This window comes from Dama dama, chromosome 13 (assembly GCF_033118175.1).
Source record: "Dama dama isolate Ldn47 chromosome 13, ASM3311817v1, whole genome shotgun sequence".
NCBI classification, from domain to species: Eukaryota; Metazoa; Chordata; class Mammalia; order Artiodactyla; family Cervidae; genus Dama; species Dama dama.
This window is the reverse complement of record NC_083693.1, coordinates 15,664,551-15,679,213: the sequence shown is the minus strand read 5'-3', so window position 1 is coordinate 15,679,213 and position 14,663 is coordinate 15,664,551. Positions and strand designations below refer to the sequence as shown.

Sequence of the window (14,663 nt, the reverse complement as noted above, 5' to 3'; positions counted from 1 at the left end):
GCAATGTAGGAGACCTGGGTTCGATTTCCTGGGTTGGGAAGATCCCCTGGAGAAGGAACTGGCAACCCACTCCACTATTTTTGCCTAGAGAATCCCCATGGACAGAGGAGGCTGGCAGGCTACAGTCCATGGGGTCGCAAGAGTCAGACACAACTTAGTGACTCAACCAACACCACCACCACCACCACCCCCCTCCACCCAGGGGAGTTCATCTTTCAGTATCCTATCTTTTTGCCTTTTCATACTGTTCATGGGGTTCTCAAGGCAAGAATGCTGATGTGGTTTTCCATTCCCTTCTCCAGTGGACCATGTTTTGTCAGAACTCTCCATCATGACCCATCTGTCTTGGCATGGCTCATAGTTTCATTGAGTTAGATAAGGCTGTGATCCATATGATCAGTTTGGTTAGTTTCCTGTGACTGTAGCTTTCATGCTGTCTGATGGATGAGGGTAAGAAGCTTGTGGAAGTTTCCTGATTGGAGGGACTGGCTATGGGGAAACTGGGTATTGCTCTGGTGGGTGGGGCCATGCTCAGCAAATCTTTAATCCAACTTTCTGCTGATGCGTGAGGCTGTGTTCCTTCCCTGTAGTTTGACCCCTTCAGGCCAAACTATGGTAGGGGTAATTGAAAAGTCTTGAAAAGGCTTCATCTGTGATCCAAAATGTGATCTATCCTGGAGAATGTTCCATGTGCACTTAAGAAAAAAGTGAAATCTATTGTTTTTGAATGAAATGCCCTGTAGATATCAATTAGGTCTAACTGATCCAATGCATCATTTAAAGCCTGTTTTTCCTTATTTTCTACCTGGATGATCTGTCCGTTGGTGTGGGTGGGATATTAAAGTCCCCCACTATTATTGTTTTATTGTTGATTTTCCCTTTGACAGATGTTAGCATTTGCCTTATGTATTGAGGTGCTCATATGTTGGGTGCATATATAATTGTTATATCTTCTTCTTGGATTGATCCTTTGATCATTATATAGTGTCCTTCTTTGTCTCTTGTAATGGTCTTTAAAGTATCTTTAATCTGATATGAGTATTGCTACTCCTGCTTTCTTTTGATTTCTATTTACATGGAATATATTTTTCTAGCCCCTCACTTTCAGTCTGTAAGCGTTCCTAGGTCTGAGGTGGGTTTCTTCTGGACACATATATAGGGGTCTTGTTTTTGTATCCATTCAGCCAATCTGTGTCTTCTGGTTGGAGGGTTTAGCCAATTTACATTTAAGGTAATTATTGGTATCCTGTTACCATTTACTTTATTGTTTGGGGACTGTTTTTGTAGGCCTCTTCTTTTTGTGTTTCCAGCCTGCAGAAGTCCCTATAACATCTGTTGTAAAGCTGGTTTGGTGATGCTAAATTTTCTTAACTTTTGTTTGTTTGTAAAACTTGGTTTCTCCATCAATTTTGAATGAGATGTTTGCTGAGGACAGTAATCTTGGTTGTAGGTTTTTCCCTTTCATCATTTTAAGTACGTCCTGCCATTTCCTTCTGGCCTGTAGAGTTCTGTTGAAAGAGCAGCCATTAGCCTTATAGGGACCCAGTTCTATGTTATTTGTTGCTTTTCCCTTGCTGCTTTTAACATTTGTTCTTTGTGTTTAATTTTTGTTAGTTTGATTAATATGTGTCTTGGCATGTTTCTCCTTGGGTTTATGTTGTATGGGACTGTCTGAACTTTATGAGTTTGGGTGGCTATCTCCCTTCTCATTTTAGGGAAGTTGAAAACTTCCAACTATAACCTCCTTAAATATTTTCCCATGGCCTTTCCTTTTGTTTTCTTCTTCTGGGATTCCTATGATTCTAATGTTGTTATGTTTAATGCTGTCTGTTAAACAGTCTCTGAGACTGTCCTCATCACTTTTATTCTTTTTCTCTTTATTTTTCTCTGTTTCAGTTATTTCCACCATTCTATCTTCCATCTCACTTATCCATTCTTCTGCCTCAGTTACTCTACTGTTGGTTCCCTCCAGTATATTTTTAAACTCAGTTATTGCATTGTTCATTGTTGATGGTCTATTCTTTATTCAAGGTCCTTGTTAAATATTTCTTGCATCTTCTCAATCTGTGCCTCTAGTCTATTTATCCATGCCTCCATTTTATTTTCAAGATTTTGGACCATCTTTACTATCATTACTTTGAATTCCTTTTCAGGAAGATTGTCTACTTCCTCTTATTTCGTCTTAGGAGTTTTTACCATGTTCCTTCATTAGCTGGATGTTTCTCTGTCTTTTCATTGTGTTTAACTTACTGTGCTTGAGGTCTCCTTTCTGCAGTTTGGAAGGGTGTAGTTCCTCTTAATTGAGGAGTATGTTTCCCCTGGGCGGGGCTGAACCAATGCCTTGTGAAAGTTTCCTGCTTTGGGGGACTTGTGCCTGTGTTCTGGTGGATGGAGCTAGATCTTGTCTCTCTTAAAAGCAGTTCTGTGCCCAGTAGTGTGTTTAGGGATGTCTATGGATGGGTTCAGTATGGCTTTGGGCAGCCTGTCTGCTAACGTGAAGGGTTGTGCTCCTGTTTTGCTGAAGGGTTGGCATGGGGCATTCAGAACCAGAGCTTGCTGGCTTTTGGGTGGGGCTTGAGTGTTGAAATGGAGGCCATTGTGAGGGTGTTTGTCTAATAATGTTCTACGGGGTCTCTAATGCTCTCTTGTGGTCCAAAGTCCTAGTGTGGAGTCTCCTACCTCTGGGCTTCAGGTATGACACCTTACTATAGCATTAAGATTTCACAGGCCACACAGCATAGAAGACATAATGGTGAAATACCTCTCATAATGGTGAACTTTCCTAGTGGCTCAGACAGTAAAGAATTTGCCTGCATTGTGGGAGATGTGGGTTTGATCCATGGGTCAAGAAGGTCCCCTGGAGAAGAGCATGACATCCCACTCCAGCATTTTTGCCTGGAGAATTCCATGAACAGAATTCCATGAATTCCATACAGTCTGGTGGGCTGCAGTCCATGGGTTCACAAAGAGTTGGACATGACTGAGTGACTAACACTTTCACCTCTCAACAGCCAAAATTCATTCCAAGAAAGTCACACACTTATATAAAGAAGGAAAGAGGGGAAAAAGAGAAAAAGAAAAAAAGACAAAGAGTCAAAAAAGAAGACAGCAATCAAGCCAATAATAAAACCTCTAAATGAAAATGGATGCTAAAAATTAATAGACTCTCAAAGATACAAAATCAAAAGCAAAAGATCAAAAAGAAAATAAAAAAACATGGAAAAAGTTAAACTCTCAAAAATAAAAAAATCAAATAAAACATCTAAAACAAAAATCAAAAACATGGAATTTGTTTTAAAAATAAGGCTTTTTTCAAAGAAAAAGAGGAAAAAGTGGGCTATAAAAATAATAATTGAAGGAGCAGAATGAACTGAGGATAGTCTCAGAGACCTCTGGACAATATCAAACACACCAACATTCAAATTACAGGGGTCCCAGAAGAATGGAAAAAGAAAGGGTATGAAAAAATTTTTGAAGAGATTATACTTGAAAATTTCCCCAATGTGGAAAAGGAAATAGTCAATCAAGTCCAAGAGGTACAAAGAGTCCCATACAGGATAAACCCAAGGAGAAACATGCCAAGACACATACTAATCAAACTACCAAAGATTAAACACAAAGAAAGAATACTAAAAGCAGCAAGGGAGAAGCAACAAGTAACATACAAAGGAAACCCTAAACATTTAACATCTGACCTTTCAGCAGAAACTCTGCAGGCCAGAAAGGAACGGCAGGTTATATGTAAAGTACTGAAAGGGAAAAACCTAAAACCAAGATTACCCAGCAAGGATGTCATTCAAAATTGATGGAGAAATCAAAAGTTTTGCAGACAAGCAAAAGTTAAGAGAATTCAATACCATCAAACCAGCTTCTCAACAAATATTAAAGGGATTTATATAGTCAAAAAAATCCCCCCAAATTAGGAGAAGGAAAGAAATCATAAGGATCAGAGCATTAATCAGTGAAAAAGAGATAAAAGAAACAATAGTAAAGATTAATAAAACTAAAAGCTGGTTCTTTGAGAAGATAAACAAAATTGACAAACCTTTAGCCAGACTCATCAAGAAAAAAAAAGAATCAAATCAAAATTAGAAATGAAAAAGGAGAGGTTACAATAGACAATGCAGAAATACAAAGGATTATAAGAAACTATTATGAACAACTATATGGCAATAAAATGGATACCATGGAAGAAATGGACAGATTCTTAGAAAAGTTCATTCTTCCAAGACTGAACCAGGAAGAAGTAGAAATTATGAACAACCCAATTACAAGCACTGAAATTGAAGCTGTGATAAAAAAAATCTCCCCAAAACAAAAGTCCAGGACCAGATGGCTTCACAGGAGAATTCTATCAAACATTCAGAGAAGAGCTAATGCCTATCCTTCTAAAACTCTTTCAAAAAATTGTACAGGAAGGAACACTTCCAAACTCATTCTATGAAGCCACCATCACCCCAATACCAAAACCAGATAAAGACAACACAAAAAAAGAAAACTACAGGCCAATATCACTGATGAACATAGATGCAAAAATCCTCAACAAAATTTTAGCAAACAGAATTCAAGAACACATTAAAAAGCTCATACACCATGATCAAGTTGGGTTTATCCCAGGAACACAAGGATTCTTCAATATATGCAAATCAATCAATGTGATATACCACAGTAACAAATTGAAAGATAAAAAACATGATAATGTCAACAGATGCAGGAAAAGCCTTTGACAAAATTCAGCACCCATTTATGATTAAAACTCTTAAAAAAATGGGCATAGAAGGAATCTACCTCAATATAGTAAAAGCCATATATGATAAGCCTATAGCAAACATTATTCTCAATGGTGAAAAATGAAAAGCATTCCCCCAAAGATCATGAAAAAGACAACGGTGTCCACTTTCACCACTATTATTCATCACAGTTTTGGAAGTCCTAGCAATGGCAATCAGAGAAGAAAAAGAAATAAAAGGAATCCAGATCAGAAAGTAGAAGTAAAGCTCTCATTATTTGTAGATGACATGATACTGTACATAGTAAACCTTAAAGATACTATCAGAAAATTACTAGAGCTAATCAATGAATTTTTGGAATGAAAGTTATGACCAACCTAGACAGCATATTTCAAAGCAGAGACATTACTTTGCCAACAAAGGTCCGTCTAGTCAAGGCTATGGGTTTTCCAGTAGTCATGTATGGATGTGAGAGTTGGACGGTGAAGAAAGCTGAGTGCTGAAGAATTGATGCTTTTTAACTGTGGTGTTGGAGAAGACTCTTGAGAGTCCCTTGGACTGCAAGGAGATCCAACCAATCCATCCTAAAGGAGATCAGTCCTGGGTGTTCATTGGAAGGACTGATGTTGAAGCTGAAACTCCAATACGCTGGCCTCCTCATGTGAAGAGTTGACTCATTGGTAAAGACTCTAATGCTGGGAAGGATTGGGGGCAGGAGGAGAAGGGGACGACAGAGGATGAGATAGCTGGATGGCATCACTGACTCGATGGACATGGGTTTGGGTGGACTCCGGGAGTTGGTGATGGACAGGGAGGCCTGGCATGCTGCGATTCATGGGGTCGCAAAGAGTCGGACATGACTGAGTGACTGAACTGAACTGAACTGAATCAATCAATTTAGCAAAGTCACATGACACAAAATCAATACACAGAAATCACTTGCATTTCTATATCCTAACAATGAAAAATCAGAAAAAGAAACTAAGGAATCAATCCCATTCACCATTGCAACAAAAAGAACAAAATATCTAGGAATAAACTTACCTAAGGAGAGAAAAGAACTGTATACAGAAAATTATAAGACACTGATGAAAGAAATCAAAGATGACATAAAAGATAGAGAGATATCCCATGTTCCTAGGTAGGAAGAATCAATATTGTGAAAATGACTATACTACCAAATGCAATCTACAGATTCAATGTGATCCCTATCAAATTACCAATGGTATTTTTCATAGAACTAGAACAAAAAATTTCACAATTCATATGGAAACACAAAAGACTCCAAATTGCCAAAGCAGTCTTGAGAAAGAAGAATTAAGCTGGAGAAATCAAGCTTCCTGACTTCAGATTATACTACAAAGCTACAGTCATCAAGACAGTATGGTACTGGCACAAAAACAGAAATATAGACCAATGGAACAAGATAGAAAGCCCAGAAATAAACCCATGAACCTATGGGTACCTTATTCTTGACAAAGGAGACAAGAATATATAATGGGGCAAAGACAGCCTCTTCAATAAATATTACTGGGAAAACTCAACAGTTACATGTAGAAGAATGAAATTAGAACACGTCCTAACACCATACACAAAAATAAACTCAAAATGGGTTAAAGACCTAAATGTAAGACCAGAAACTATAAAACTCTTAGGGAAAAACATAGGCAGAACACTCGATGACATAAATCAAAGCAAGATCCTCTATGACCCACCTCCTAAAGCAATGGAAATAAAAACAAAAGTAAACAAGTGGGACCTGATTAAACTTAAAAGCTTTTGCACAGCAAAGGAAACTATAAGCAAGGTGAAAAGATAACCCTCAGAATGGGTAAAAATAATAGCAAATGAAACAACAGACAAACGATTAATTTCCAAAATATATATGCAGCTCATACAATTCAATACCAGAAAAACAAACAACCCAATCAAACAGTGGGGAAAAGACCTAAACAGACATTTCTCCAAAGAAGACAAACAGATGGCTAACAAACACATGAAAAGATGCTCAACATCGCTCATTATTAGAGAAATGCAAATCAAAACTACAATGAGGTATCACCTCACACTGGTCAGAATTGCCATCATCAAAAAGTCTACAAACAATAAATGCTGGAGAGCATGTGGAGAAAACGGAATGCTCTTGCACTGTTGGTGGGAATGTAAATTGATACAGCCACTGTTGAAGACGATATGAAGATTCCTTAAAAATCTAGGAATAAAACCACCATATAATCCAGCAATCCCACTCCTAAGCATATACCCTGAGGAAAGAAAAATTGAAAAAGACACAAGTATCCCATTGTTCACTGCAACACTATTTACAATAGCTAGAACATGGAGGCTACCTAGATGTTCATTGACAGATGAATGGATAAAGAAGTTGTGGTATATATACATAATGGAATATTACTCAGCCATAAAAAGGAATGCATTTGAGTCAGTTCTGATGTGGTGGATGAACCTAAAGCCTATTGTACAGAGGGAAGTGAGTCAGAAAGAGAAAGATAAATATAATATTCTAATGCACATATACGGAATCTAGAAAAATGGTACTGAAGAATTTATTTACAGGGCAGCAATGGAGAAACAGACATAGAGAATAGACTCATGGACATGGGGAGAGGGGAGGAGAGGGTAAGATGTATGGAAAGAATAACATGGAAACTTACATCGCCATATGTAAAACAGATAGCCAATGGGAATTTGCTGTATGCCTCAGAAAACTCAAACAGGGGCTCTGTGTCAACCTAGAGGGGTGGCATGGGGAGGGAGATGGGAGGGAGGTTCAAAGGGGAGGGGATATATGTATACCTATGGCTGATTCATACTGAGGTTTGACAGAAAACAACAAAATTCTGTAAAGCAATTATCCTTCAATTAAAAAATAAATAAATTTTTAAAAATTGAAGGAGTAATAAAGAACCACATCAGGACAGTTTAAGAAGATAAAATATAAAGGGGGAAAAACAGGGGGGGGGGGTGGAATATATAGAGAGTGGTAGTGAGAGGAATGTCCAAATAATTTCTCTGTTTTCCTGGTCCAGTTGATTTGCCTACTCAGAAAGTCCTCCAATATATCTAGGAAGATCTGTGGACCTGTTTTGGGCAGTGTGGGGTCTGCTCAGACTTGGGTCTTGTCTTGGTCCAGTTTGTACTTGCTCTCAAAGTCTACAGCCGCCCCTAAAGGACAGGCTCAGGCCAAATGCTGGAATCCAAACCGCTGCAGCTGTAAACTCTGGGATGGTCTCCCTTTCTTTCCTTTGCTCATGCAGCCCCTGGTGTTCTGCTTGGTTTGGGGCCCTCCTTTGCTTTCAAGCCTCTATTCCATGTCTGTTCACTGCCCAGACACCAGCAGGTGAAAGTAGCTGCTCATTCAGGCTCAGCGGCTCGGCTGTGCTGGGGAGGGAGTGTGTTGGTAGTGCTCACTGCGGCGGGACTGCGCAGGGTGTCTCCCCAGTCTGAGGGGGGCATACGCTTCCCCAGGGAAGTCGGTCCTGAGTTGTGGGGCCCTTGGCAGAGCCAAGCCACTCAGGCACCCAGCAAGACGTTGGGGGCAATTCGCAGCTGCTCACAGCGTGGTGGTCGTTGCGACCTCTGGGACTGAGGCCATAGACGGCCCTTGTCTTCAGCCTCTGGCGCTGCGCCTGCCTGCTTGCCTCTGGGACCACAGACCACAGCCAGCTCGCCCTTCTCTGGCATCTGCCTGGGCAGGGTCCCTCATTCTGTGACGGCGCAGAATCAAAGGGCAGCGTCGGAGCCTTCCCGTGGGAGCGATCCTTTGTTTCTGTGGTGGACGCAGAGCTCCCCCGGTCTGCCTCTGCTGTGCAGTGCCAGCCCCCAGAGTACCTCCCTGGCAGTTGGCCCGGGCCCTCTCCCTGAGGCCCGACCCCTGAAGCCTGGGCCTCCACACTTAGCCCCCAGTTACTGTGGGCAGGAGTGTTTGAGCCAGTTCCCAGGTGGCAAGTGCCGTTTGGTGCGACTCCTGTGGTGAATTTTCTCTGTTTTGCCTTTGGAGCAGCTGTCTTGCTGCACTGTCCTCCCATTAGTGGCTCCAAAGCTCCCCACGACCCTGCCTGTGAGGGGGTTTTCCTAGTATGTGGAAATCTCCCCTCCTTCAGGACTTCCCTCCCCTGGGGCACAGGGCCCCATCCCCAAATCCTTTGTCTCCCTTTTAGTCTCTATCTTGTGCCCTACCTCACCCCATGAGATTGGTTTGCCTTTCTGGAAGTCTGGAGTCCTCTGCCAGCATTCAGAAGATGTTCTGAGGGAGTTCTTCTACATGCAGGTGATTTTTTGATATATTTGTGGGGGAGGAGTTTTCCCTGCCCTACTCCTCCGCCATCTTGAAGGTCCTCCTTCTGTTATTTCTTTAAATATGATTTTAATCCTGTGTCACCTCCTTCAGAACATCAACTGCATATTTCTTAGGCCACCCGAAGTCCCACAGTTCTTTTTGTGTTCAGTCTTTTTTCTCTTTGTGTTTCACTTTGGGTAATGCTTTGTCTTTAGCAGTCATCTCTTCTGCAATTTTCATTTGCGAGAAATCTCAAGCAGGGTATCTTTCAACTTAAATATTATAGTTTTCATTTCTAGAAGTCCCAGTAGGATCTTTTCCATATCTTCCATATCTCTACTTAACACATTCAGTCTTTCTTTGTGCTACATTCATGAACCTGGAATATGGTTATAATTATTGTTTTAATACATTTCTCTACTAATTCTATAACCTGTGTCATTTCTAGGTCAGTTTTGATGGATTTTTCTACTTGTTATGGATGTATTTTCCTTCTCCTTTGAAGGCCTGGTGATTTTTTATTTGATGCTAGACATTGTGAATTTTATTTTACTAAGTGTTGGTTTTGTATTTCTATAAATGTTTCTGAGCTTTGTTCTAGGGCTTGGCTAAGTTACTTGGAAACAGCTTGATCCTTTCAGATTTTGCTTTAAAGGTTTCTTGGGTGGGAGCAGGTCAGCATTTAGTGTGGGGTTAGTTCTGCCACGCTGCTGATACAGCACCCTCTGTGTCCTCTACCTGATGCCCCTGTGCACCTCAGAGCCTGTTCCCTCTAATACCTTCAGAGGGCTCTTTTCTTGGCCTTGGGTAGTTTTTCACACACATGTGTTTCTCAGCACTAAGCTGAAGACTCCTGCAGATCCTGGGCAGACCTCTGAGGTTCTCTCTTTGTAACATGGTTTCGTCTGTGGAACTCTGCTCTGGGAATCCTAGCTGCCCCAGCCTCCTAGGACTTCTGGCTCTGTTTCTCCAACTCATGAAGCCTGCTGCTTCATAGCCCACCCTCCCTGTGCCGCAGCCTGGAGACTGCCCAGGCAGTAAGCCAGGACAATCTCATTCATTTCATATCTCCCAAGGATCACAGTCCTTCCTTCCTTTATGGCCATTGTCTTGAAAATCATTATTTCATATATTTTGTCTGAGTTCCTAGTTGTTTCAGGTGGGAAGATAAATCTGGTCCCTGACACTCCATCTTGGCTAAAGGCAGATATCAGGACGACAAATTTAAAAGCAATGTTGGGACCATAATCAGTTCATTACATGATATCCATTTCAATCCTCAAGGGCATTTAAGGATAATAATGGTTATAAAGATTGATTTGGCTTTGGATCACAAGACCTTGCTGGTTGGTGCTGAATGTCTCTGGAGTTTTACATAATGCTTAAATTTTCATGGCCCTGAGGAATTCAATATAGAGAAGTGCTGATCCTAGAGATGTACACAGATAGATTAGTTCTGTGCTCCCCCCTCTACACATCCAAGATAGGAACCAGGGTTATCCAGGAAGGTAATAGCAACATATGTATCAGCTCAAAGGATTGAATGCTTACTTTGTGACAGACCCAGTTCTCAGTATCTTACATGTATTAACTCACCAGGAGTCTCAGATTTTAACAATGCTTTTCATTAATGCACAAAGAGAGATGGCCACTAAGAAGCAGGCTGCAGTTCCTCACTGCCAGATTTACACTGTCCTGGGAGGAAGCCACAGGAAAGGTCCATATAAACCCCTGCAAGATATTTGATAGAGTCTAACATGTATGTTGGGGAACTAGATGGGTAAATGTGGACTCGGGCTTAGAGAGCCAATTCACTATATGAGGAGGCCTGTAAGGGTTTCTTCCTCACCTGTGAGCTTATCTACAGTTTCATCAGTGGTTGGATTAACATAAGAACTTAAATTTACTGTTAGGGTCATGAATGGATCTCAGAACAACATATACTTGTTGAACACCTACTATGTTCCAGGTACTGACCAAGGCATTTGTAAAATAATAGTGTGGAAAAGTAAGATTCTTGTCCTGGAAGGATTTAAAAGCTAGAAGAGGGAGATTATCAAAACAATAGAAAACAATAGTCACGGGGACATCACTGGTGGTCCAGTGGTTAAGAATCCGCCCTGCAATGCAAGGGACGCAGATTCAATCCCTTGTTGAGGAAGATCCCACATGCCACAGAGCAACTACGCCTGTGCACCAGACCTACTGAACCTGCACACCACAACCAGAGTCCTTTCCACCACATGGCATATCTAAGACCGGATGCAGCTAAATAAATAAATATTAAAAAGCAATAGTCATGTAAACAAACAAATTATATAGCATGTTAAAAGGTAAGTTTATAAAAGCAATGTTTTCCCTTAGGGGATCAGGAGATCTGGGTACTGCAAAGGTGATGGGGGGAGTTACCAGATGGCAAATTTATATAGGGCAGTAGGATTCCCTGAGAAGGTTACATCTGAGCAAACGAACTCAAAATGAGGGGCCCAGTCACATGGACAACTGAGAGAAGAGCATCCAGGTAGAGGGAACAGCAGGAAGCACAGTACATTCCTGCCGGAAGCAGGCATTTTGGTTTGAGGGAGAGCAGGAAGGCAAGCAGAACCAGAACAGAGTAGGTGAAAGGGAGATAACAAGGGGATGAGGATCAGGAGGAAGGCGGGGGCTCACCCCAGCACAGAGTCAGTTTTGCAGGAAGAAAGGAACAGTTCAACATGTGTGCCTATCACACTGAACATCAACTGAAACAGACCTACAAGTGCACAAACAAGCAAAACGCTGGTCAAGTGAGCCTGAGAGTCCCAGGGTGGTGCCCGGGGCTCTCCGACGATCTGCCCCAGCTGGGGGCAACATTCTCCAAGGCCTGGGTCCCAGCAGGCAACTGTCTGTCTCCTCTGCCAGCACATCTCTGGCATTAGTGTGACCTCTTCTCCAGCGTAAGAAGTTACTGCTTTCTAACTGGTAGAGTCATGACGAAGGAGGCACCACCAGCCTTGTAAGCAGGACGATCAGCACGAGCTGAGGCTGATGCCCAGCCAGCTGAGCTCGCGGACGCACCTCCATGCCCCTAAGGAGTCGCTCCTGCTGAGACAGGCTAGGGCCTGGCACCTGGGCGCCTCTGCTGCAGTGCCTGCACCTGGAGGAACGTCTCCCTGAGCAACAAAATACAAAAAGTACAAGGGACTAAAAATAACCACGTATGTGCGCAGCTGGAGCATATTGGTCAGCAAGACAGAGAACTGTTAAAGAAAAACCCAAAACAAAACCCAATTGCCACTTCTGAAGAGCCAGCAGCAAACACAGGGTGTCGAGAACAAAATCAGGGCACTGCTCATCCCCCTGCACTCAGCACCACCTAAGGGGTGGGCCAATCACCTGAACCACCCCTCCAGCCCAACCCCTGGACACACTGCTCGCTCCACATAAGGAACCCTCAGGCAGCGAGCAAACAAGGGAACCTGTTAGTTGTTCCCCCTGCTGCAGCAGGGGCCCCAATAAATAAAGCCTTGCCTGAATTTCTTGTTTGGCCTCTGATCAATTTCTATTGATTAAAGAGGCCAAGAACTCTGGTCAGTAACACTGCTAGGATTTGGGGAGAAAAATGCCAACTTTGTTTTGGTATTGGTGGAATTCTCAGAGAAAGGCAAGCAGGAAAGCATATTTCGTGGTTCTTGGTGAGCTGCAGGAATAAACGCTCAGGTGCACTGTAACTTACAAAGCAAAAAGATCTCACTTTATGTAGCCATATTTTGAGCTTCAAGAGAGAAGCTAAGCTGATCATGACTTGCTGCTCTCTCACTGTCCTCTTGGAGCAAAAAGATGCCAACAAAGAAAATAAAATACCAAGTCACCTTCCTCTCTTTCGGAATCTGTCTTTGAATAAACAGAGCCTGCCTTTTCTCCTGTAGGAATAGTCACATCTGTGCTTGGTCTCTGGCCCATCCCTTTCTGGCTGAGTGACCTTGGTCCATCACCTAGCCTCTATTTTTTATCTGTTAAGTGGGGTTCAAAGCTCTTGCCCTTGAGGGGTACAGTCAGGGTTTCATGTGACAATGCAAGAAAGAGTCTAGCCTGGTGGATCATGAGCCTCCAGGAGTTGTACACCCTTCCTGTCATCACTGCTGACCCAACTGGTATGCAACAGTCTGGCTCCTAGAGGCCAGTATCTCAGGGCAGCCTGTGTCCAGCTCCCACCTGTCAATCCTGCTCACTCGTGGGGCCAGGGCAGCCTGGTCTTCGGGGCAGGGAATACTCCACAGTGGGCAGAGTGGCCAAGGCATGTGCACTGACTCAGCTGGGTGCTTCCCTTTTCTTCCGCTTGGGTGCCCAGGCACTCCTACCCTTCTTGAATGCTCAGGGTCCTCCTCTAGCATACCAAGCACACAGATCTCCTGCTGCCACCGCAGCACCAAAGGGCCCTCTGAAACCTGCCCTCTCCAGGAGTTCTGTGCCAGCACGAACTTTAAGGGCAGGCCTCTTGGCCAGCATATGGTACCTGAACAGTCAGGCCTTAACATCAAGGCAGATGGTGAGCGCTGGACACAGCGGCAGACCACTGGGGTTGATTAGATCCTGGGACTGGTCCCATCTTTCCAGAGAGGTGTCCTTCAACCCAGCCGTGGCTGGATGTGAAACGGGAGGCAGCTTCCTGTTACCAGGGCCTGGAAGGGACCCTTGCTGACACTTCCACAGGGGAATGGGAGAAAAAGATTCTAGACAACTCTGCAGATAAACACCCTTTGAGCAAACAGCAGGCAGGAGGCGCTGGTCTGGTCGTCAGGCACAGCTCTCTTCCACTTCCATTCCCTGAACAATGGCAGGCAGTGTCCCCCCTGCGGATTCCACCCAGACTTCCTGAACCAATTCACACACAGCCAGGAAATGCTCAAGAGGCAGCAGCCTGCCTCCCGGGGTCCAGGCTGACCTGCTGGGCTGGCCAGGATCCCGCCCGAGGTCTCATTCTGAAGGCACAGTCCTGGTCTATCTTGGAGTTGCTCCCATCCTGAGTTCTTGCTCTGGGCACCTGCCCAGCCCTGCAGGCTGCCTCCCTCAGACTAGATACTGCCCTGAGCTCCAGGCTGACTGCCGCTGGGTGGCTCCTGAGTCCCACTCATCCCGAGCTGGTCCTCCTGCCCCACAATGACTCTGGCTCTGCCCCTCTCCTGAGCCAGCTGCCAACTTCCGGCTGGACTGCAGGCTGCTCTGGCCTCTCCCAGGGACCACAACACATCCTTCTTGGCGTATTTCCACCCACAGAAGGGGCCCTGCTATCTGCAGCATGGTCAGAAAGTGTGTGCTCTGGGGGTGAACAGACTTGAGTCAAATCCTTCCTCTACTTACTTCCTGGCCAAGCCATTCTGAATGATCAGTTCACCCCTTTCATCCCTGAGGCTTGGTGTTACCATCTGTACCCTGGGGAGAGTAACCTGGGGAGTCTGTGGTAATCGTTCACTGGGATCAGGCACGTTGGAAGCTTTAGGGCAAAACATGTGGGCACTGCTCGGAAAATGATAACATTTTAATGGGGTAATTAACACTATTATCATATAATCAATTTATCATTTGCCAAATGCTCTCCATATGACACCCTTCAACATCCAGTAGTTTTTAGCTCTCTTCTCTGTCTATGAGGATTT

At 43.5% G+C, this 14,663-nt stretch overlaps 1 protein-coding gene across 1 annotated transcript in view; it reads right to left on the bottom strand.

Annotated features, from left to right (window-relative positions):
- ADAMTS17 (ADAM metallopeptidase with thrombospondin type 1 motif 17) overlaps window positions 1–14,663 on the bottom strand; it is a 392,337-nt gene that overhangs the window by 166,362 nt on the left and 211,312 nt on the right. The gene's annotated exons all lie outside the window — the stretch shown is intronic.